Consider the following 24,199-nt stretch of genomic DNA (forward strand, 5'->3'; position numbering starts at 1 on the left):
ATGGCGCCTAAAAGAATGCAGTATAGTGAACAGTCAGTGAAAGATGCGTTGTTAGCTGTGGAAAAAGGAATGACAATATACAAGGCCAGCAATTTGTATAAAATCCCAAAAACAACATTGTTATACAAGAAAAAGGGCAAGTATCCTGTAGAAAGAATAGTTGGACATCCTACAATTCTAACTAATCACGAAGAACGTCAGATAGTCGATTGGATAATATTTATTGGAGAAAGGGGATTTCCGGCGACCAAAGACCAGTTACTTGACAGTGTTCAATTACTATTATTGAAATTAAAACGCGAAAATCCCTTCAAAGACGGAAAACCTGGCAGGCGTTGGTACGAAGGATTTTTAAAAAGACACCCTGGCATTTCGCAAAGAGTGTCACAAAATTTAATTAGAGCAAGGGCGAACGTAAGCGAAAAAAATTTAAGGCAATGGTTTTCTACTGTTAAGAACTATATCGATGAAAATGATTACACAGATGTTTTGAATGACCCAAAACGCATTTATAATTGTGACGAAACTGCTTTTTTTTTAAGTCCGAAGGAGTCGTCTGTCATAGTGAAAAAAGGTTCGAAATCTGTTTATAATTTTATACACAACGATGAAAAAGAATGTCTTACTACACTTGTGATGGCTAATGCAGCAGGAGACCTCCCCCCCCCAATGATAATTTATAAATATAAAAGAATACCACTTTCGCTAGCCAGAAAAATGCCACATGGTTGGGGAATGGGCAGATCTGATTCCGGGTGGATGACTGGAGAAGTGTTTTATGAATATATAGGAAACGTTTTTTTTCCATGGCTCAAAAAGAACCAGATAGTATTTCCTATAATTTTATATGTTGACGGGCATTCGTCGCACATGACTTTGGCGCTCAGTGAGTTTTGTAAGGATAATAAAATTATATTGATTGCTTTGTACCCAAACGCAACTCATATATTGCAGCCCCTCGATGTAGCCCTATTCCGTCCAGTCAAATTAGAATGGAAAAAGAGAGTTCACCAATGGAAAATTGATAATGAGGGTAAAAAGCTTATGAGAGAAGATTTTGCCCCTTTATTAAAAACTGTATTAGAAACAGCTGGTAATATGAATACTCTTCAAAATGGATTTAGGACTTGTGGGTTGTATCCATTTTCCCCAGAAGGAGTCAACTATAGAAAACTTGATTTTAAAAAAGCGCGTCCTTGCACGTCAACACCATCATCGTCTTGTCCTAAGCACGTCGTTACTTCTCAAAATCTGTTGAAAATTCCTAACAACAAATACAACGCCGTATTTCTACGTTTATTTGAAAATTTACTGACAAACAACCAAATTGATGCATTTAATGATCAAACAAATGATACATGGAATGGTCCAAAGGAAGACGAAAATTTGTTCTACATTTGGAAAATTACGAAGAATTTAGTCAATGAAAATATCGGATTGGTCACAGGGAATAATGACGAATGTCATTTAGGGTATGAAACTTTCGTTAACAACGATACGTTGAATGAGTCTCTCATAGCGTTTGACGATAGTTTTTGGTCAACAACAGGTGATGAATCTGAAATTATGACAATGGTGGTAAAAGATAGTGAACTAATTCCCGAGAAAAACAGTGAACCAATGTCCGTTTCTCTTACCGCAAATTTAGATCGAGAACTCCTAGAACAAGCGGGCACAAGCGATACTAATCTCAATGAAGCGACGCCTTGTAAAACTCCTAATTCTAAAACAATTATTAATGCTCTTACGCCCTTTAAGCAGTGTCTGTTTTGGCCAGAAGATAAAGTGGTAGAGAAAAAGAAAATTACAAAAAGAATTCCAACTGTCATTGTTTCATCAAACGATTATATTAACTACCAGCAAAAGGTCAAAGATGACAAAATGAAAAAAGAAGAAGAAAAATTGGAAAGGAAAAGATTAAAAGAGGAGAAAAAAAATGTGGTGCTTGAGAAGAAACAAGGAAAGATAAAAAAAACAGAAGTGCAACGGAGTTGTTTAAATGACTTTGGCGGTTATAAATTGAATGAGTATGTAATTGTAAAGTTTGAAGAAGAATATTTTCCAGGGATTGTGGTGAAGAGCAAAGATAATGGTTCCGCCTTAGTCAGAGTAATGGTTATGAGTGGCCAGAATTGGAGGTGGCCAGAAAAAGAGGATACTATATGGTATTCTTCTGAAGAAATTATAAAAACAATTCCAGAACCGGAATTGCTGAATGCGAGGGGAATTTACTCCATCCCTGATATAACAATATTACGCTGTTCATCTGATAAGTAAATCAATATTTTAGGTATTTCTTTTAGTAAAAATTATTTTACTATTTTTTTTAGTTACCTCTATGATTATTAATTGATATTTTTCTTATGTGTTGTTAGATTTATTATCAAATATATTGAATAAATAAATCAAAATCTTTTATTTCACTCCCGGTCAGTAATAGGATCACCATAGGTCAGTATTAGAGTGAAATCCATTTTCAGTATGTCAGTAATGAATACAAAATCTGGATATGTTTAATATTTTTTATTTATTTAAATTGCTTGATTTTTTACTTTTATTTTTTTAACGTATTGAAGTAAATTCATCAATTTTAGAAATAGACAAAATTATATAGTTTCAATTACCAGGTATTTAAAAACAAAAAATGAATAAAAATGTCTGTCAGATTAAGACACGAAATGGGTCAGTATTATAGCCGTTTACCTTATATCATAAAGGTACGCATTATAGAGCAACGGACCCAAGTGTGACCCTTGAGGAATTCCCTATGTAATATCTACAAAGTTAGATCTAAAACCTCCGAGTACGACAGCTTTATACAAATATAAACTTTTCTTTACGTTTATACCGTCTCGATAAGTACCAAAGAATATGGCGTTTGTAATCGCGGCCCAAACCCTTGTGCAATGGCTCGATATAATACTCTCCAGTAGCAAAAATATTTGCTTCTTTTTTAATTTTACTTTAAATTTAGTTACATATTTTTATAAAAAACATACAACATATTATTGAAATATATTTGTATGCAATTCAATGTTTATTATTATTAATAAATAATTATACTCTATGTAGTTTTAAAACAGGGCTCGTATTACAATGGGAAGTTCAATTTTATCTACAAAATAAAATGAAGCTTTCTGTATGAAAAATAGAATACGTACCTACACATATTTTTTCTTAACACGTTTAATTACAGGTAACCGACGTAGATACCCCAAATGTTCATACAAAATATACACATTTTCGTATTTATTTATTATTTTCTTCTAAAGAAAAAAACAATATTAGCATTCTTATAATTTACCCAAATATTTTAATTTTGGTGGCCATTTTCAACGAGTTGTAAATAACACACTATTAGAAAATGGAAATCAAGTTGGGGTAGAGTGGGGTTTGAACCTCTGACCTCTGGTCCGTGAGTCCGCAACACTAGCCACGGGACCACTTTTTTAAAAAGCTCGAATTAAAAATTATTCTTAAAAAGTCCGCTCGTCCATGCGCTTTGTAGCTGCAGGACGATTGGTAATCTTGCTTCAATATGTAAATGTTATCAACCAAAAATTTTGTAAATGGGGTCTAGAATGTCAACAGTCCATGCGCTCAGTAGCTGCAAGACTTCTTATAATCTAACTCCTATTTTTTTAATGAGTTTATTTATGTTTTTATTTTAATATCATTCAAACACTTTACTTCATTGTCAAATTAAAACAAAATGTAAATGGGGGCTAGATTATTTACCGTCTATGCGTTCTGTAGCTGCAAGACGTGCTGTGACCTAGCTCCTATATGTTTAAATTGAGATATATCATAATTGGAATCCCAATTGTCCATGAGCTCTGTAGCTGCAAGACGTGCAGGGATACTTATTTATTGTACAGCGCCCTTGAGGAGATTTTCGCAAAAATTGCGCTTTATAAATTATCCAACAATATAAAGTCACTTATGATGCAAGATATAAGGATCATTAGAATAATAAACCTTTAAAATAAAATGATAATTGTGTTATTTAAAATTGATAAAACTAAAAAGCTGCTTTATGTTTACATAATCTGTAGTGTTGAGTCATCCTGCGCCCTTGTCGGAAATTCCTATGAAACGAGACTTCGCAAATCTCAAATCAATAAACATCGAGGCAGACTGTTTGGCAAAATAAAACCATTTTCTAATTAGATTCTTACATGAATAAATAAAAATTATACAAAAAGTTTAAAGTAAAAACCTTTTGTTACATAAAAAAGGATGTCGAAAGGGGTGATCTTAAAGCTGCAATAAAAGTTTTCTAATAAATACAAAGCGATAATGAAAATCTTAAGCTTTACGATGAAGACATTGTGATATTGCTATACATATTTTTTTCACAATTTATCGATTAGAATGCTTGCAAAATCTAGAAATGATTTTTAAACGATGCTGTTGACGTCGCGAAGATAAAAAAAAAATTACTTGGTAATTTGTACACATTTTATAATCGCGCACGATGTGTGGGAGAATTTTACGTTTATAAAATAGATAAATAAGTGCCCAAAATAATATTATTTGCCTAATGCTTTTGTAATACGAACCTGAGCAGACCATGGTCGAGAATTACGAATATTCTGGTGACATAAAAGTCGCTGTTGATATTTCTATTGTCCGAATCCTGCGGCACAAAACACTCACAAAATGGTTTGTAAATAATAAACAGAGCGTTGTTAAACGTCGGTACTACGGATGATTTAAACTAGCACGAAATTATTCAGCCGCTTCACAAATTTTACACCGGTATCGATTTACAAAGGGATGCACACAACTGTCAAAAGCTTTTTTTTAAAACAAAACAATCGATTTTTCCTGACGCAGAACGACAACCCCGACAAACGTAAGAAGCGAACTGAAGTGCGGTGTAGATCGGTTTTGCGAGACCGAACGAACCTGGCGGCGAAATAGGTAACTAAACGTGTGCAGCGCCATCTGGCGGATTCGAATTGATATTTTACAATAATTTATTTTGTTCTTAGCGGTATATTTGAAATATTCATGATTGGTCCCCAGCATTAAAATGAAGTTTGTTGAACAAGTGCCATAATATACGCGGATGTCACATTATTGATACACATTAATTTGAATAAATAAAAAAGTTCGAAATTCGAAAACTGGGATAAATTTTAATATAGAGCGGAATGGTTCGTCGGCCGAGCGCTGTCGCGTCGATTCGTATAGGTATCTTTTATAATCAAATTTTTACACTCCTGATTCAAGTTGAACAAATAAAAAAATTAAAATCAATAATTTCTTTTAAATTTTTCATACAGACAATGGGTTAGTTCAGTGACACGAGAAATTGGATTTAAAAAATGTACACGCGGTAAAAATTAGAATATTCAATTCTTCGGCGTAGATACTTTTCGAAAATATACAGGGTGTTCTTGTAACCCTGTCACATCCGTCACCACGATGATCGGTATGGGCAAGAAGACATAATAGCATATTTTAAAAAACATTTAGAGCAAAGATTTTTAAAAAAATTAAATATTTAAAAAAACAAATGGTTGCTTACTTCTGCAGGGGCGAAGTGAGGGGAGCGCAGCGCAGTGTCTGACTCCCCCCTTACCCCTCCTCGTTTCACCCCTGCAGAAGTAAGCAACCTTTTGCTTTTTTTGATGTTTCATTTTTTTAAAATTTTATTCGTTCTAAAAAAATATTTTAATGTGCCAATATGTCTTCTTGCTCATGCTGATCATCGTGGTTTCGGGTGTGACAGGGTTTGAAGATCACCTGTTTAACAAAATTAATAAAAATGAAATACACACTTTGAAATACGTTACAAGTTCTACCGAATTATTCAATGATAAACTGTTGTGTTAGATTTCCGGTTTCCGAGAAGCTAACTCACTTACATGAACTAGTGACGTCACAGGCGAAGTAATTTCAAAATTACAAAACTTTAAAAAAATCGTATGGCTACATAAAAACGGTACATACATATTCTTTATAATTTGGCTAAGTTTGGTAGTCTATTAACAAAAAAGCACATAATGTGAAAGTCGAACTTTTTATTTTATTACCCTAGTTTGTTTTTATGAAATGCATTATTTATGTTCTATTTGTTCCTTGTACATATTGTACAATATACATGTTTCTTCATGTAAGTGACTGAGGCCGTAAATCATCTTCATCATTCCCTTTCCGCACTAATGGAGCATAGGGCACTGCATTGGTACACCAATAGCAGCATATCTTGATCATTGTAGGAAAAATGATCAGTATTACGCATTATGTATCAGTCCAGGGACTATGATATATTTTAGTGTGAAAACGCCCTTTTAAATAAATATTTCATTTCAACTTTCAACAATTTTGGGAATCGAACCCCAGACCTTTTGAATGGTAGACAAACGTGCTGACCGTAAATGTAATGAATAAATGAAACGAGGAATTCAGTCCTACGGGAAATTGGATACCAAAAATGATTTCTTATGCGCGGTAGAAATTAGAGCATTAATATTTTTTTTTAAAAAAGACGAACTCTTTTGAACAACGTCACAAGTTTATATGAATCAACCAATGATAAGAGAGTTGTGAACAATCGAGAAAAAGCGAAAGTGAACTTGAGACATCACAAGCAGAGTAATTTTAGAAATACAAAATTCATAGCGCTGATGATAATATACACAAATATGAAAAAAAAGTTGTCTTACTTTAAGAGTCTTTTAACAAATAAAAAACAACTGAACTTCCAAGTTGGAGTCATTGAAGATAACTCTACTAGTTTAAGATTCCCACTCGGCAGTAGGCTTGTGTCATTCGTGAACGATCGAATCTTTATGATTCGATCATTTTCAAATATTGAATGATCGAATCACTTGTACGAAAATATTGGATTCTCAAAACGATTGGATACTGAAAAAGATTGGATTCATAAAAAGATTGGATTCTCAAAACGATTGGATTCTTAAAAAGAACGAATATTAAGATCGAATGAAACTTAAATCTACGGATCTACTACTGCGAGTGATAAGCGAGACAACGAATTAGAAAACATATTTATTGAAGCGAGACGAAAAGCATAGTATGGAGAATTCAATTTATATACGAACGGCTATCTGTAAAAAGGGTCCTATATTATAGAAATAATATGTTTAGAGCATATAGCAAATGAACTTTTTCGCTACTAAGTTGACAAGTATTCCATGCACAAAATAACTAAGGCCAACTACAGAGGATGTGATGAACATTATAGGTTTGATTTCTTATCAGTATATCAGTAATTACTTACCGGGTACCTAATAAGATTTTTTCCGGTGTCGATTTATATTTTCATAAATAGACACATATTATTGTCATTCTCCAAGCTATTTTTAACGTAATTTATATAAGATGGTTAACAAACTTGGTAAAGTATTTCTTTGTGCGATTCCACGTGGAGAATAAATCAATCATCACTAAAGTACATCATATCTTAGTGTTTCGTTTACTAAACATAAACAATAATGTTATTACACTCGAACCGAATCCCTTTCTATAAAAAATAATTTATCAAATGAAAAGATGTCATTGAACTTTTAATAGTTCATAAAGTAAAAAAATTTACTTCATTTTTGAACGACTATAGTGTAACTCTCGCTTATCATTTGAAATATTGTTTTATGACATCATCATCATCATTCCCTTTCCACACATAATAGTGCTTAGGGCATTGCATTGGTATACCAATCGCAACGTTCCTTGATCATTTCTGTTACATCAAGGTAAGATGATCAGTCTTAGGCTTCAGGTGCCAGTCCTGAGACTATGAAATATTCTAGTGTAAAAACGCCTTATTAAATAAATATTTCATGCCAACCATGTCAGAAATCAAACCCGAAACCTCTTGCATAGTTGGCAAACGCTCTGACCACTACAACACGAGGCCAACTAGGTATACTGTTTTATGACAACTGCGTTATAATTGACATTTTAGCGCTCCATTTTAGGTGTTTTCTAATACAAAATGAATAATTATGATGAATATATAATATATATAATCCCAAAGTATGCAAATAAAATTTTACAACTATTTTTTTTAAAAGCTAGGAAATTTAATTTCAATTTCAAAAACTGTGGTGAATTACAGAACAGTACACCAAGGCTTGAGAAAAATCACATTTGATTTTTGTGTTTACATCGGGAATCGAACCCGGAACCTTTCGGGTACGAGTCAAGCATCTTAACCACTACACCACGGAGGCCGCCAATATGAATTTAGCATGGGTAACCTCAGGTTACACACAGTGACTCAGGGGGAATTTTTTCATTTAGTATGTCAAAGGTTAACACAATCAGATATATTTAACATATTACAACAAAGATGAAAAACATTTTAGAAAAGGTAATATGGAAGTCTAAGCATCTACAGGGGATAAATAGTGAATGTTACATAGTGTGTAAAGTGGCCATTTAAACCAGCCAATGACAAGTCATACGCCTTGTAGATGCCTAGACTTATATATTACCTTCTCCAAAATGTTCTTTATCTCCGTTGTAATATGTTAATATTAACAGCTCCCTCGGAAATTGAATCCTGTCCTTGTCTACAAAAATTTGGACAAACTTAAAATATTGTTGATAAATCCACCTGATCCATGAAGAAGTATAGATTTTTTTTTTTAAATAAGCCGTTGCCTAGTATGTAGGTGAAATAATTATATCATATGAATATCACCCCCATAAATAAAGGTTTCAGCTTTTCAACTTCACAAACATCAACAAATGAAAGAATTGAAGGAATGTAGATGTTTAAATATGGACGGAATGGTGAATGTTACACAGTGTGTAAAGTGGCCACTTAAACCATCCAATGACAGGTCATACGCCCTGTAGATGCCTAGACTTCTGTATTACCTTCTCTAAAATGTTCTTCATCTCTGTTGTAATATGTTAATATTAACAGCTCCCTAGGAAATTGAATCCAGTCCTTGTCTACAAAAATTTGGACAAGCTTAAATTATTGTTGAGATCTACTTAAGATTAAAATGGGTCCAGCCTTTTAGCATGGTTCAATATTTCCATACACATCACAAAGTGATAAAACCGATTGATTCAATCATTTTTCAAACCAATCTTTTCAAATGAACGATTGACAGAAGCAACTCTATCGATCAATTTATGATTCAATCAAAAAATGATAGAATCATTTGATTCGATCATTTTTGGAACCAATCTTTTACTGATTCGATCTTTTCAAACGAACGAATGACACATGCCTACTCGGCAGGCCCGGGTGTTAATCAATTTTAATAATAATATATTCAAAAAGAGGTCATCAATAAAAGCGTCAGCCTCTTCACACCAGCCCCGTTGGACGCGGAACTGGCACGAGCGGAGTAGAATCAGGGATTCATTTCCTAAGCTCATCATTCGCTTTGTCTTGGTCAATTAAGACCCTATTGATGACAAACCTTCCACAGGCAAAAATGCTACTCATTAAAAAATAAAACTACTTCACAAGCGCGCTGCGAACGCCGAAAGCAGTACCTACCCAACGCAAATGTAAGTAACAATTAAAAATATACATAGATGGCGCTTTTCATACATTCTATTAATTTTATATTATTTGGTGCATAATACTATATTTTTTTATTTAGGTGAACGTTTTTTATTCGATTTATTTTAAAGTGGATTTTTTTTAATGCTTTAATTTAAAAAAAAATTTTTTGATCACTTGTTTTCAATTTTTTTCTACCGACCGGTTTCAACGCTCCACAAACTTCTTCATTGATGTATACTTAACTAACGAATCTTATTCTATTTTTTTTAACGGTGATTAATAAATATTATCGAATAAATATGCGTCGAAACACATGGAGCTATCAAGTTATTTTGTCATGTTGTTCTTGTAAAGATGGGAAGTGTTAAGTGAGATGCATGCGATTTTCAAAACAAGACAGGAGTGGAATAAAGGAAATATAGTTTGTATGGTTATTTATTTTTTTTTTCCTATTGTGAATCGCTTTTTTAATTTTTAACATTTACAAGTGGTCTTGTTAAATATTTTATTTTTTTAAAAGAAGAAATTTTAAGCCAGTGTATTTTTAAAAAGGCGATTAAAGTTGTTTTGTATTCATTTTATTATTATAAATGACCACAATATTAGTGCTTTCAATATAAATTTTATACTTAAAAATTAGAATAAATTTGTATTTATTTTGTATTATTGAAACTGCCGAATGAGCCTTCACGTAATAAATTAAGATTTTTCTAGATATAAATAAATTGAAATATATTTAACGCGAAACTTTATTGTCTCTAAAAAAACATGTTTTTATTACATTCAAATGAGATGTTTATCAAAGTATATTTAATTTATGTACGGTTTAATGTGTTCAATAGCTTGTGTTATCATAAAAATACGCCGAAATAAATATAAATTGCATGAAAAAAATCGATAACTAACTTTAAATAGTGCAAATAACAACGGAAGGAAATAGGTACTTTAACGAATGTCGATCTGCCAAAATTTGAATGCCGTTTTAAGTGTGATCACATATTGCAACCTAGATGAAAAAAAATACGCCATAGAGAAGATTTCCAGCGATTGGAAAACAAAAATCCCACATTATTATTCTCTTTATTTTGGGATAAAAAATCGCAAAGTTAGTGCTCGCTTGAACATACATATGGTATCAAAGAGTTAAAATGTTGTAAACGAATGGGCAATTATCATGGATTTTTTTATTAGCTAATAATTTAATCTAAAAAAAACACTAGCCGATCGGTACTTTTCTTATTAAAAATTGTTAAGAAATAAGGGAGATATAAAGGATTAAATTATAGTAATTTGAATGATGCCAAAAACAAGCAATTCGTGACGCCATCAAGTATGACGTCTTCGGATGTTTTGTGGCGTCATCGGATTTTTTTTCATCAATGTCTATTGATTTTATAGAGTATTGTAGATAGCTTCATTTTTCTAAGTGTCGTTTGTTTACATTTACGGCGTCCTGTCACTTATTAAACGCTACGAATTGTAATTTATAATTTTCATGATAAATTGAATGATTTAGAAGAGGTTAAAAACCATAAAATAATAAAAGAAATTCGAGATGTAAGATGTAATCCGTTTTCACTTTCATCTGTCAGTGTCTGGAACTGGAGTGTGGAGTTGGTAAGGGGGGGGGGGGCTTAAGGTAATATGCATTGATAACTCTCCTTATATTTCTATATGTTGCCTGTGGCATTACCAACATTAATGCATTACTCGTCTGTGACAAAATTTATTACCAACTTACGAAACGATCGTTTTCGAAAGACCTTATTTTCCAAACGAAAATAATGAATAAAAATATTCATCATAGGGGTTATTTATTTGTAGAGTAGGTTAAATCCGATATTCCTCCCGAGTGATAATACCCTATTAACGGTCTCTAAAAAAAGGCTCTCAGGGCATAGACGTGTAAATAAATAAGATTTTGATAATATTATTATGACAATCATTACATAAAATAACCGCCCTATAAAATGTAATACTTACGGAGCTTCATTGTTTACAGTGAAGTAAAAGTCACAAGAGAACAGGGCCGGATCCGGTAATTATGCGGACGCTTCACGGCCATTAAGTTGTTAACTTTATAAAACACTCAATTTATTCACTTTAAATGGCTCGTCATAATGGTCTAAATAAGTAACCGTATTTTCTTTGCGTCCTGAATAAAAAAAAACAAAAAAGATACTACAACATGGACGGAGAAAATTTTAGAGTACGAATATGGAAGTCTAGACATTTACAGGGCTTATGGCCTGTCATTGACTGGTTTAAGTGGCCACTTTACACACTGTGTGGCATTCAACATTTTTCTATGTTTATTTTATTTATTTATTTAACTTTTTGTACATAATGTTAATTGTACATTAGCGGGCTTTTTGTCAAATGGCAATTTCTTCCGACCAACCAATAAAATAAAAGTTTTATTTTTATAATTCAAGTTACAAAACATATTCAATAGAAAATAAAAATAAATATATTTGTGCATAAATTATCTTAAATTAATACCTTTACTCAATGGGAAAAGGGGAAAAAAAGGAAACAGGAAAGGAGGAGAGATTAAGGAAGAGAAAGGAGATGTTTTTTTAGACCTGATTTAAACAGAGATACTGTAGTAACATCTTTGATGGTGGATGGGAGATGATTCCACAGTCAAGCCGCGTGAAGCCAAGAATTGAAGAAGTATGGATGTTCAAACATGGGCAAATAGTGAATGTCACACAGAGTGTTAAGTGGCCTTTTAAACCAGCCAATAACAGGTCATAAACCCTGTAAAGACTTTCATATTCAACAAAATGATGGAAATTCTTTTTAAATTTGAATTATACGGAGTGGCTTTTCACGGATACGCTTTTTTACTTATTTTTGCATTGTATTTACTTATGTATATAGAAAACTTCAATTGGCCTATAATTTTGGTTTATTTTTAAATATTGTATATTTTTGTTACAATGGCTGTTGTTTTCTTTTAATAAATAAATTTAAAAAATCCCTTTCCAAAAAAAATCCATCTCTGTTTTAATGATCTTAATGACTTCCTATGTACCCTTTTGTCTGCAAACATTTTGAATAAATTTATTATATAAATAAAACACGAGTGATACTTTAATCCACAAATTTGGAATATCCAGTGACCGGTTTCATCGCTTTCGCGACATCTTCGAGACTGGTATCTTTATTAAAAAGTTTAATGTATTTATACAGAACCACACTCACGAAGGATGGGACACCAACAATAAAATAAAATACTTAAACTCATTAAAATAACATTATATCCATTCATTAGTTAACCCATAGAAAATTTGTCGATAATGATTCTTAAGATAAAAATAACTTTATTTAATTTACTTACATATAACTTTGAATTATGTATCCTCACCTCTGTTCTGTATAAATACATTTAACTTTTTAATAAAGATACCAGTCTCGAAGATGTCGCGAAAGCGATGAAACCGGTCACTGGATATTCCAAATTTGTGGATTAAAGTATCACTCGTGTTTTATTTATATAATAAATTACAATGAACTTCCATCAAGAATTTTCACTTACAAACTTAAATGTTTTAGATAAGATTTTGAATAAACTAAAAATGTTGTTTACAAAAATGAAACTCTCAGTTAATAAGAATAAATCAAATAGAATTAAGTATTTGGTTGGGGGTTGGGAATTTGGGCTATTCGGCACTCCGACCAAGTAAGTCTGGGGCCTTACGCTGGACTCATTCGTCTTACGGATCGTATGCGACTTCCGTGATTTGACGAGTGACAGCATTCTTGAATGACCTATTTGATTGAAGTCGATTGAAAACCAGTCGACATTATCTCGAGTGCCCCAAAGAACTCGACATCGACAATTTAATCGATGCCAGCCCTGTAAATTTCTAGACTTCCATATTCCCTTCGCAAAAATGTTTTCCCTCTCTGTTGCAACAAATTTAGACCTAAATTACTCCCTAAGGAGTAAATCCAGCCAGTCTGCTAATATTTGGACACACTCAAAACATTGTTTTTTTTCTTTTTATTGAGGAAACATACAGTACGATCACATGGTTTTATATTAAACACAGTTAGACTTACTCTAATGGACCAGTGAAGTTTCCATATTATTATCATTATATCTTAAGTTATCAATTACCTATTTTTATTTTTTCAAGTACATAAAAGAAGGGAAAAAGCATAAATAATAGTAGTTTAAAAATTAAATTCAAAGTAAACAAGTTATGTTAAAAGATTGTAATTAGTATTGGCAAAAATGGAAATAATATAAAAGTAATTAAAAGGTGGGAATTAAAATCAATAAGAATAAAACAACAACGATGGGATTCAAAAAACGGCAAGAAGAAGCTTTTAAATAAATAAAAGACAATAAAGTTTATTTAAAAAATATCTTCAAAAATAATGACACATTTAAGAAAAGCAGTTTACTATTTTTGAAGGCAATTTTAAAAGTAATTAAAAGTGGTTTAAAAGTATAAAACCATGTCAAACGCAGCAGAGAAAAAAGAAAAAATAACAAGTCTATTAAAGAATCTTTAAAATTTGAAAAAGCAATATAAGGAGAAGATTTGAAACCAAAGGTAGTTAATAAAATTTTATTAAAGCGATATTAGCAGTAATACATATTTCAGTTAAGAAATTTTATTAAAAATAACAATATTAAAGTATTTAATGTGATGTGATGTAAGAGAAAAAAGAACGTATTATAATTGAACAACGGGAGTTTTATTCAAAAGTTTTCAATACTCTGTTTTTAAATCATTGTTATACTGTTTGATATTGATGGTTGAAAAAGCTGTTAAAAGTTGAACAAAATCTATCTAAAAACGAATTCTGACAATAGTTCCTTTTGATGTAAGATATTCTAAAGATTGGGTGATTTACTCGGCCACCAAGTCATTACAATTATAAATGTTGTAGTGTCTCTGCAAAAAAATCTTTTTTTGTAACACATTCCATACACAAAACATTCAAAGTATAAGTTCGGCTTGAAAAATCAATAAAAGTTTTTATATGGCAGGAGAGCCATTGGTACATACGTATTTGTTGGTGTTGCCACTTTTTCATTTGTCTTTGTAATCAAATTATCGAAGGGTTTCCAAGAATAGCATTATAACAAATCTATCGAGACGACCACACGACTATTGTCGAATGGATGACAAAATGTCACATTTTTCTAGCATAAGGCCCCTGAACTCGAATATCGAATTGCGTGACTTCAGCAATTATCGAACTAAACTTAATTCGTCACGTCCTATTTTATTTGCGCATATACAAACACATTGTCACATTACTCGGACGAAGACTGATTTCTACCATGCGATGATTAAATGAATGTAAATTAAAGAAAAGGGTGAATTAACCTGATTTCCGTATCTGATTTACTTCATTTAAGGGATAAAACACCAGCGATTTTATTATTAAATTGTCAAACACCAGAAGGGAGATATATTTTTTAATGCGTAAAACTCTACGTTTTAGCTTTAAAACTACATTAGACAACGATAAATCTCCAGAAAAGGTCTATTTCTGTACACATGATTAATTAAGAGCCAGTTACACAAAAAATAGTATTAAATGATAAAATGTATATATGAACCATAAACTTTATGGTTATTCATTATATTAAAAATTAAAATAAATCAACTTACATAATTTATTACATATTTATTTTTCCCACATATATTTTTTTTTTTTAACATTAAACAATGTTTATTAAACAATGATTAGTAATAAAAATAATGTGACCACACTGGGATTACCCGTGCCAAGGAGACTTAACAATATACTGTTTAAAAAAAATGTATCTGAGAATACACAAAAAATACTTAATGTACAGAGATAATTGACAAAATGTTAAGACGTAATGATGTAATAACTTTTATTTCCATATAAGTTATTAATTTAAAAAATACTTGGTACACTTCCACTTATTTTTTTTTAACCAATTAGCGCTTTCACCCTCTAATGGGCATCTTCAGACTGGTGTAATAATTTAAGTGAAAAAAAAAAAATATGAAAATAATTAAAAGGTGAAATAATTTAAGTAAAAAAAAAAAAAATGTTAAGACAGTTTTATACACTACGTATTTATGTTTATATTTCATTTATGTATATCTATATTATTTATATTAAAAAATGCACAGTAAAATAACAAAAACATAAAATAAACTATATTGGTTTGGGGGAATGAGACAATCTATTTTACTTCTACCCAGCTCCAATATCCATTTTTTATAGCCCTTTTGAACATTTTTCGCTACTAATTGTTTAAATGGACAGTGAAAGTAGGTTGAAGATTTTAATTGCATAATACTCAAAATCTTGTTATCCGAAAGTAGTATTAGTTACATATAAACTAAATTATACCGTGATAAGGAAGCTTGTGTAGCTTTAAAACCAGTCTGTAATATATATTTTTTAAAGTTTTGAGTATATCAAAATGCTCGATGACGTATGTAAGTTGTGCGTTAGGACAAACACTCAGTACTTGCTGTGACTGTTTGGTCAAGATCCGGAACATTGCCCCTTACGTATAAACCAGGTAAAAAGTTACGCCTAGGCATCGTGGTAGAATAAGAATGGGAAAACTATCCTGATTACAGTAATAGAATAAGGATGGCAATACCATACCACTATGTCTAGGCGTAACTCTATACCAGGTTCATAAGTAAGGCCTATTGTGTCTAATCTCCATTTACATAATTTTTGTTATGCACCTTTAGCCTATCTCCACTTTAAAACATTGTTTTCTTATGTAAAAACTTAAGTTGTTATGGATTATTACGAGTTCAGACGTAAAATATTTACGAAAACAGGGGTAATTAAATTACGATCTTTTGATATGCCATAAAAAAAACATTAAAATGTTGATCCTGTAAAATTTCCTCAGCGGGGTAGGCCAAACAAGTACTAGGGCGACGAACTGACTCTGAAGAAGCGTGGAAAAGACAAGAACCTACAAATAAACTGTTCTAAATCTCTATATGTTTTGTATTGACTACCAAGAAGCTTCGTTTTTTAATTGTGTGTGTGAAGTAATGACACTCACTGCTCAAAAGATGTCGCTGCGGTGCTAGTCATGACGTAAAAGTGGGCGGAGCCACGTGGAACGTTGCAATCGGCAGGACGCTGAAAGTAATCACTCGAACAGCACTCAGATTCAGCGCTCCCTAGACATATTTTCATACAGTGTTTTTAATTATCAAATAATATATTACATTGTTGTATATGTATATAGGTATTTGTGCGGATGTTGGAGGACCGGCAGCTGTAGAGGAGGAACCGGTGTAGAGGAGCCAAATAGCCGCGAAGAAGGCATACTTCTCGGCTCAATATCTGCACACTACCCATGTGCTGTGCTTATATTACTACTATTGCGATTTTTGTAATAATTCTTTTTTTTTACAATTTACTTATGTGTGTTTATATCTATGTTAAACTGTATGTGTGTGTGTATATATACGCACATATTATTTAAATATCAATTATTGTTGTAAAATAATATATTAATAATGTAAATGAATGCCCCTAAATAGGTTGTGCCCAATAAGGAGTTCATTTGTATGAAAATAAAAAAGAAAATTTTATTTAATTTTGGAAACCAACAGTTCTACATACATATCTATAGTAAACAAACAGACATAGTGTATAAACTCAGAACTAATAACAGATTTCCACAAAGTATACAAAGTTTTTTCAAAGCCTCCTATAACGAGCGTCTTGAGGATGCGGCGGGGGACCTGGCTTGGAGACGTGCTGCGCATGCCTCAGGAGAACCTAAACCCTAGTTGCCTGTTCTTTAAACCTGCGGGATCACGCCATCCTGGAAGGCCGTCAATGACGATTTTTCGACTTTATTCGGCGGAATTAAGGGGCGCTGGATTGACATGGGAAGAAGCGAGAGTGCTAGCTGGCGAGAGGGTCCCCTGGAGGTAACTGGTGATGTCCACACGCTCCACTTAGAAGCGGATGTGGAAAAGAAGAAGAAAGAAGAAGAAAAATACAAAGTTAGTTAAGAAAATATATTACATATTAAATAAATACATACAAGTTCATACATATAAAAATATTATTTTCATGTACTCGTAAATATTTTTCAATAATCAAAGAATTTATTTTTATTTTTTTAAGAACAGTAAGTTATTGAAAAATAAATATTAGGAAATATTTTTCTATATAAAACTATATTTTTACAACAACCAATTTTTTCTTTGGCCACCATCAACTTATTACATCGTGTTACATAAAATAAGGTAAATTATTTTAAAACCAATCGCCAAAAATAAGGGGATGTTTTATATTTCGTGTCAGTTCGTCCTTGAAGTGACCTTTGTATTATTTAATATTAGTAGGTTCTACGACTTCGGTGAAATAGCGTGTGTACTCTAAATACTACAAAATTCATGATAACTATAATTAAAGTTTAACTTTTAACATGAAAATAGGTTTTTCACTACATCGTTATTTATTTTGATAATACATTACGTTCTGTATTTATGAGTATTTTCGATAAAAAAAGTACCTTACGTCACTGAATAACAAACACACTTTTCTTTTTTCCCGGGAGATTGACAGATTTTTTTAGTCGTTGGCATAGAATTATAATATACCAGTGCCTCGATTATGAACGCTATCTTCATCTGTATATATCGAGACGGTATACAAAACTTCTGTACTATCTGTATCATACCTCGGTATATTTGACCTACTTGTCATATCGACATCATATGATCGAAACAAGCCAATGGAATGACCGCAAACAATTAGTTCGCGTTCCTTACTCTAGTTCTCATTTTTATTTTAAATAGACTTCTGTAATAAAGTTGCTCCCTTCAAAGCGAATATAAACTCCAATAAATCCTAATTCAAGCAAAAAATGCTCGCTTGAATATGAACTTTGCATGACTTTTGGAAATCACCTAGACGGTACACTTAACGATCGTCTGTATGTATCTACCGATCTGTACCGATCGCCTACAAAGCCGGCTCCTATAACGTCTCGATACATACACTCGGAAAAATAGTAAAACAGATGGAAAAAATATGATAACTAAATTATTTTTTTAGAGTGGTAACTTTCTGATGCATATAATCTGTGCCTGACGCCTAGATACTTTTATTTGTTAATAGGAGAGAACCTAGCGACATTATTTCCACATCTAGGCGTTCGTTGTATTAAAGTGACAGTTATGTCGGAATTTGATTCGACTTCAAAACTGACTTATTTCTCTCTCATAATTTTAATAGGCTTTTAAGAAAAAAAGTGCCAACCTCAAAACGATTAAAATTTTTCAATAAATCATAATTTAATGAAAAATTGCTCGGTGAAACAAAATTTTGGACACTTTTAATGCGTAGATTAACGTATCAAGGGGTTCTGAATTCGTCGGTATAAAATGATGTACTTACATCAAAACTTGATAGTGGGGGTATCGATACTATACCTTTGTAGTCGGTCGGGAGACTTTTATCTTCAACTATGACGTCATACTGAAGCTATGTCATTTTAGAGCGTAGATATGTGTACCGTGACGTACGCTTCCCCTTGATTCATAACGATGTAACTACCCAAATCTTAAAGGTTGTAGTATATTTTTATGATCGCTAGCGGAAATTTATCTTCAACTATACCGTCAAGGTGAAGGTATGACGTCTTTATCTTCCCATCATAATCGAGGCCCAGAAAGCGCGTAGAGCCAAGTTTGCATACATCGTACTGTGTCCAAAAGTCATCATCCAACGATATCTCACATGCGTGTATGCGTGAAGTGTCCCCATAATGTTGCCTGACCGTGAACAATATACTCAAATTTATGAAAATTTTTAGCTATTTTATGTTATATTTTCAACAAAAAATATTTCACTGACCGGACCATGAAAAAAATAGGTAATTTTACTAGGCAAACTTTAAAAAACATTAAATAATCATTTCCTAAATAAGTAAATTAATACCTTTTGATATTAAACTAAGGCTTATTAATAAAAAGCCGGGTAAAAAATTCGACTACCCTGGCAATTAAAAAAATTAAAAATAAATGCATACTGCAAATAAATCATGTTTTCGTAATATTAGCATACGTTATTATGGTTTTTCTTTTCTTTTTCTTTTCATTTCTTTTCTTTTCTTTTCATGGCCATACCATATTTATATGCTATAAACTTTTTAATAATTAAAAAAGGAATGGCCCAAGCTTAGACGCTGAAGTCTTTGTGGGCATTTTTTCCAATTTATGTTATTGCTTAATTTTAAGATGTATTTTTGTAATTCAAATTCTATGTAAATTCTATCTAAATTCTATTCTACTCTATTATATGCACGGAAAAAAAACAAATAAAAAAAAAACAAAATGTCCACGTAATTTAATTTAAAAATCTGACAAATGGTAAAATAATCAAATTCAGAAATAATATTAGTTGTGAATTCGCTTCTTCTACATGAAATGTGATCCTGTCGTATTACCTTTTAATCCCAGCAGTGTTTTGACACTTGCAAACGACACAACATGGCATAGCTAAATTTAAATCGGCATTTGCGTACTAAGCGACGTCTTCAGAGTACCTAATGGACAAAACGTAAAACTACTCATTTGTGAGTAGTTTAGTCGGATTTAGTTTGATGCGCGTATGCGGTTTCTGGACTATTCTAATTTTGTGGTCGTTGGTTTATTTATCTGAATTGTAATTCAATTTCAGTAATAATTTTCAGGTGCACAGATTTTAGTTCTAGACTCGACTAGACTAAATTTAGATCATATTTCGTATGAATTATATTATTATTTTATAGAAAATTGCAGTAAACTTAAACCGGGTTGTGGTCTCGTGTTCTCGGACTCACGGATCAAAGGTCCGAGGTTCAAACTCTGCTCTACCACGACATGTTTCCTATTTTCTGATAGTGAGTTATTTATAAGTCGTTAAAAAAGGCACTAACATTTAAAAAAATGTATAAATCACAAGATCCTTTTTTAAAAACATAAATTAATAAAATAATTTTAAATTACAATCGTAATCCAAATATAATAATAATTATTCAAGTTCGGTTGTTTAACTTACAGAAAAACCCAAATTTTCTACGGTTTTTTTTCAGAAACCTTTCAGGAATCACGAGTGGCCTTTTAATACGTTTTATCAGACAATTTCAGAAGCTTTTAGGATATTTTAACTAAGGTTTCCCCCGTGATATTTTTTCGAGACCAACATTTTCACGTTGCTTATTTCAGCGTCTAATTCTTTCTTTACGAACACTTTGCCCAAAAAGTAAACAAAAAAAATAATTATTTCAATAGTAAAAGTCAAATGGTTTGTTAATTATTTCGTGTTTGCAATCCATAATATTATCAACATATTACAACAGAGATGTAGAACATTAACGAGAAGGTAATATAGAAGTTTAGGCATCTACAGGGCTTATGACCTGTCATTGGCTGGTTTAAGTGGCCACTTTACACAATGTGTAACATTCACCATTCTGCCCATATTTGAACATATATAATTCTTCAATTTTTTCATCTGTTGATGTTTGTGAAGTTAATGAGCTGAAACCTTTATTTCTGCGGGTGAGATTTATCTAATTAAATTATTTCACCTATTACTAGGCAACGCCTGAAAATTTTATCTTTTCAATATATCTATACATGGACCCGGTGGATTTATTAACAATATTTTGAGTTCGTTTTAATTTTTATAGACAAGGACTGGCTTGAACTCCCTGGGAAGCTGTTAACATTGAAATATTACAACAGAGATGACAAATTCCTCCACGGACTGGCGGCGGACTTCTTTGAAGCTGGATTCCAAAAGAGTATTAGTCGTCAACAAAAATGCGTTGAAAAATCTGGTGATTATGTTGAAAAATAGTTAAGAAATCAAGCTTTCCAATGATGTATTTTTTAGTTTAAATAAAAAATGCCTTAAACCTAAAAAAAAATTAAGAACCTTATTTTTTACACAACCCTCGTATGTTAATGTTAACTGCTTCCCAGGGAGTTGAATCAAGTCCTTGTCTACAATAATTTGGACTCAAAATATTGTTCATGATATTATTAATGCGTGAAAGAATGTTTGTGCGTCCTTCACGTCTCAACAGAGACCGAGCGACTTGATTTTTTTCACAGTAAAAGCCGGAGAGATGGGAAGTAAAATAGGTTTCTTACTTTTTTCCCGAAAATTAAAAATACTTATTAAATATATTAACAATGAGCAATTTTTTCAAAATGATTAGGGGGTAAGGGGGAATGTCAAAAGGAATTAGTTGGAAATTAATCCTTCATTTCTATAATTGACTTGCTTTATCTATGGTTAGTTGGGTTTGATTTGTGAACAGAATAACGATGCTACGTCACTATAGGTACCATCGTATTTCTTTCATAGCGATAGTTGGAAGACCAATCCACTTTCAATCCCGATAAAATATAATATTTCACCGGGAAAATTCTAATTGAAGAACAAAAATTCTTATTGTCATGGGCGAATCGTCTAAATAAGCGATTATGCACAGCTTACCATTATATTTGACTTTCGATAATAATGTTTTATAGTAACGGTGTTTTAGGGAAAATAATTAAAATAATTGTTATCTATCTATCTATATATATATATAAATGAATCGCCGTGTTGTGTCTCGCAAAAACTCGAAAACGGCTCGACAGATTTACGTGCGATTTTTTCCAATTTTTTCTAAATCACGTTCGCAAGGTTTACAAATAATAACATCTTTAATATGTTGAGTAGAAAAAAAGTTACAAATAAATATGTGTTTTTATCGATTTTTCAGGGCTGCATTCGACTGAAATGCATATTTTGAAAAATTTGGAGGATGTTGTTTTTTTGTATGGTAAAAAAGTTTTAATTTTTACGTTAACAAACAACAATTATTTGTAATGGATACTGAATTGATCAATTTCCTTACAATTTCTTAAAATCTACCTATCAACTTATTTTTAATGTACTTTTAGTAATGCTTTAATAATTTTAACTGACATTTGAGACATTTTTGAAAAATGGACTCTTACACAGAATGCACAACTTTCGGTAAGTAGTGTAGAGTTTGACATTTGCAAAAAGAATTCTTAATTTGAAAAATTATTATTTCATGTTTTGGAATTCAACCACAAACAAGTACCAAGGTACCTACCTATGTAATTAAATTCAATGTTTGAATATTAACAACTTTTAATTTAAGAATTCAACCATAAACAGGTACCTACTTAAATTTAATATTTGGATATTAACAATTTTTAGTTTTGAAATTTAATCACAAACAAGTACCTAGGTACCTACTTATCAATAAAAATATTTTTTCCAAGGCAAGCCAACGTTCGGGCAGGACAATGTCTGTCGGGTCAGCTAGTTTATTATAAATCACCACCACCGTATATATAAATCCTCCTACAAAAATCTACCATATCCATACAGGGAGTTGAATTCAGTCCTTGTCTACAAAAATTTAGACAAACTCAAAATATTGTAAAAGAAAATAACACATATTGAGAACAACAAAGAAACAAAGCAAGTTTAGCACCTTTATAACTAAATATAGCACAACAGTATATACGCCTAAAACCTCTTATTACACAAGCAGAATAAATATATTTAAAAAAAACGCTTTTAAGAATAAAAAAAAAGTAGTGAATCTACTAAGGGAGATAAGGTCATGTTACGAGTACTTCACAAACATCAACAGATGAAAGAGTTGAAGGAATATAGATGTTCAAATATGGGCAGGATGGTAAATGTTACACAGTGTGTAAAGTGGCCACTTAAACCAACCAATGACAGGCCATAAGCCCTGTAGATACCTAGACTACTAAGTTATCTTCTATAAAATGTTCTTCATCTCTGTTGTAAAATGTTATTATTTGTATTTTGCAATAACACGCTACGGGCAAACTTTACCTTCCTCTGGCTTTCCTACGTGTGCTGAGTTTCCCCGGGGCTGATCCTCTCTTGTGTTTATCTTCACCATATTTCCAATTAGATATACATATGTACTACACAAAGTTGCCTGTCCCGAGAGGGCGCCTTGTTTACGATAACGAAGAAGAAGAATTAAAATTAAAGGAGCTAAACAGAATTGAACGCGGAATAAGGTACTTTTATTTTTCTTGGAATACACACGGGAATTAACTTCTTACTGGGAAGAGAAATTTGTCTGAAGACTACATACTATATATGTAATATACGATATCAGAGAATCGCAGACTTTTTTGTCCCGTAGAACACTTGTCAAATTACCTATTTTAATATGGATTTTATCTAAACCTATTGACGTTAACTTCTAGTGGAACGGAAGGCCGGTTGACAACTGTCAACAGGCCGGCTTCTCCCGAAGACTTTTAAGTGGTTTCCTCTCCACATGAGCAAATGCTGAGAAATAACTTATGGCCCACATTAGAATATCCTTTCTGATTCCAACAGTTTAGCTAAAATAATGTAATATAATAGCAGAAAAATCCTATTTTTGAAATATGAACCTTGTTTATTGGAAGCAAGGTAAAAAATAATGCAACTCCCATATAAAAAATAAAAAAAACGTTAACCGTGTTTTTTACGGCTAACACATAACTAAAAAAATAAAACAAGTGAAAAGGGGAAACTATGATTATGACTTCGTAAAAATAAAATCTATTACATTTACTAAAGTGGAGGCTGGGTCGGGGGGTGATGTTTTCGTAATCGAAATATTTGAAAGAGACTATATAC

The 24,199-nt window shown here is 31.9% G+C and overlaps 1 protein-coding gene across 2 annotated transcripts in view; it reads right to left on the minus strand.

Annotated features, from left to right (window-relative positions):
* The window catches only part of LOC148282313 (protein Fe65 homolog), a 311,928-nt gene that overhangs the window by 187,917 nt on the left and 99,812 nt on the right, over window positions 1-24,199 (minus strand). The window contains exon 1 of one of the 2 annotated variants that reach the window (XM_088225236.1): window positions 4,563-4,848. The exons of the other annotated variant lie outside the window; for it this stretch is intronic. The gene's annotated coding sequence lies outside the window, so the exon portion shown is untranslated. Of the gene's footprint in view, window positions 1-4,562; window positions 4,849-24,199 lie in introns of those variants that run through there. 2 annotated transcript variants of the gene reach the window in all.

The sequence above is a fragment of the Micrasema longulum genome, unplaced genomic scaffold (genome assembly GCF_059751315.1).
Source record: "Micrasema longulum isolate JH-2025_06_02 unplaced genomic scaffold, ASM5975131v1 h1tg000340l, whole genome shotgun sequence".
Lineage (NCBI taxonomy): Eukaryota > Metazoa > Arthropoda > Insecta > Trichoptera > Brachycentridae > Micrasema > Micrasema longulum.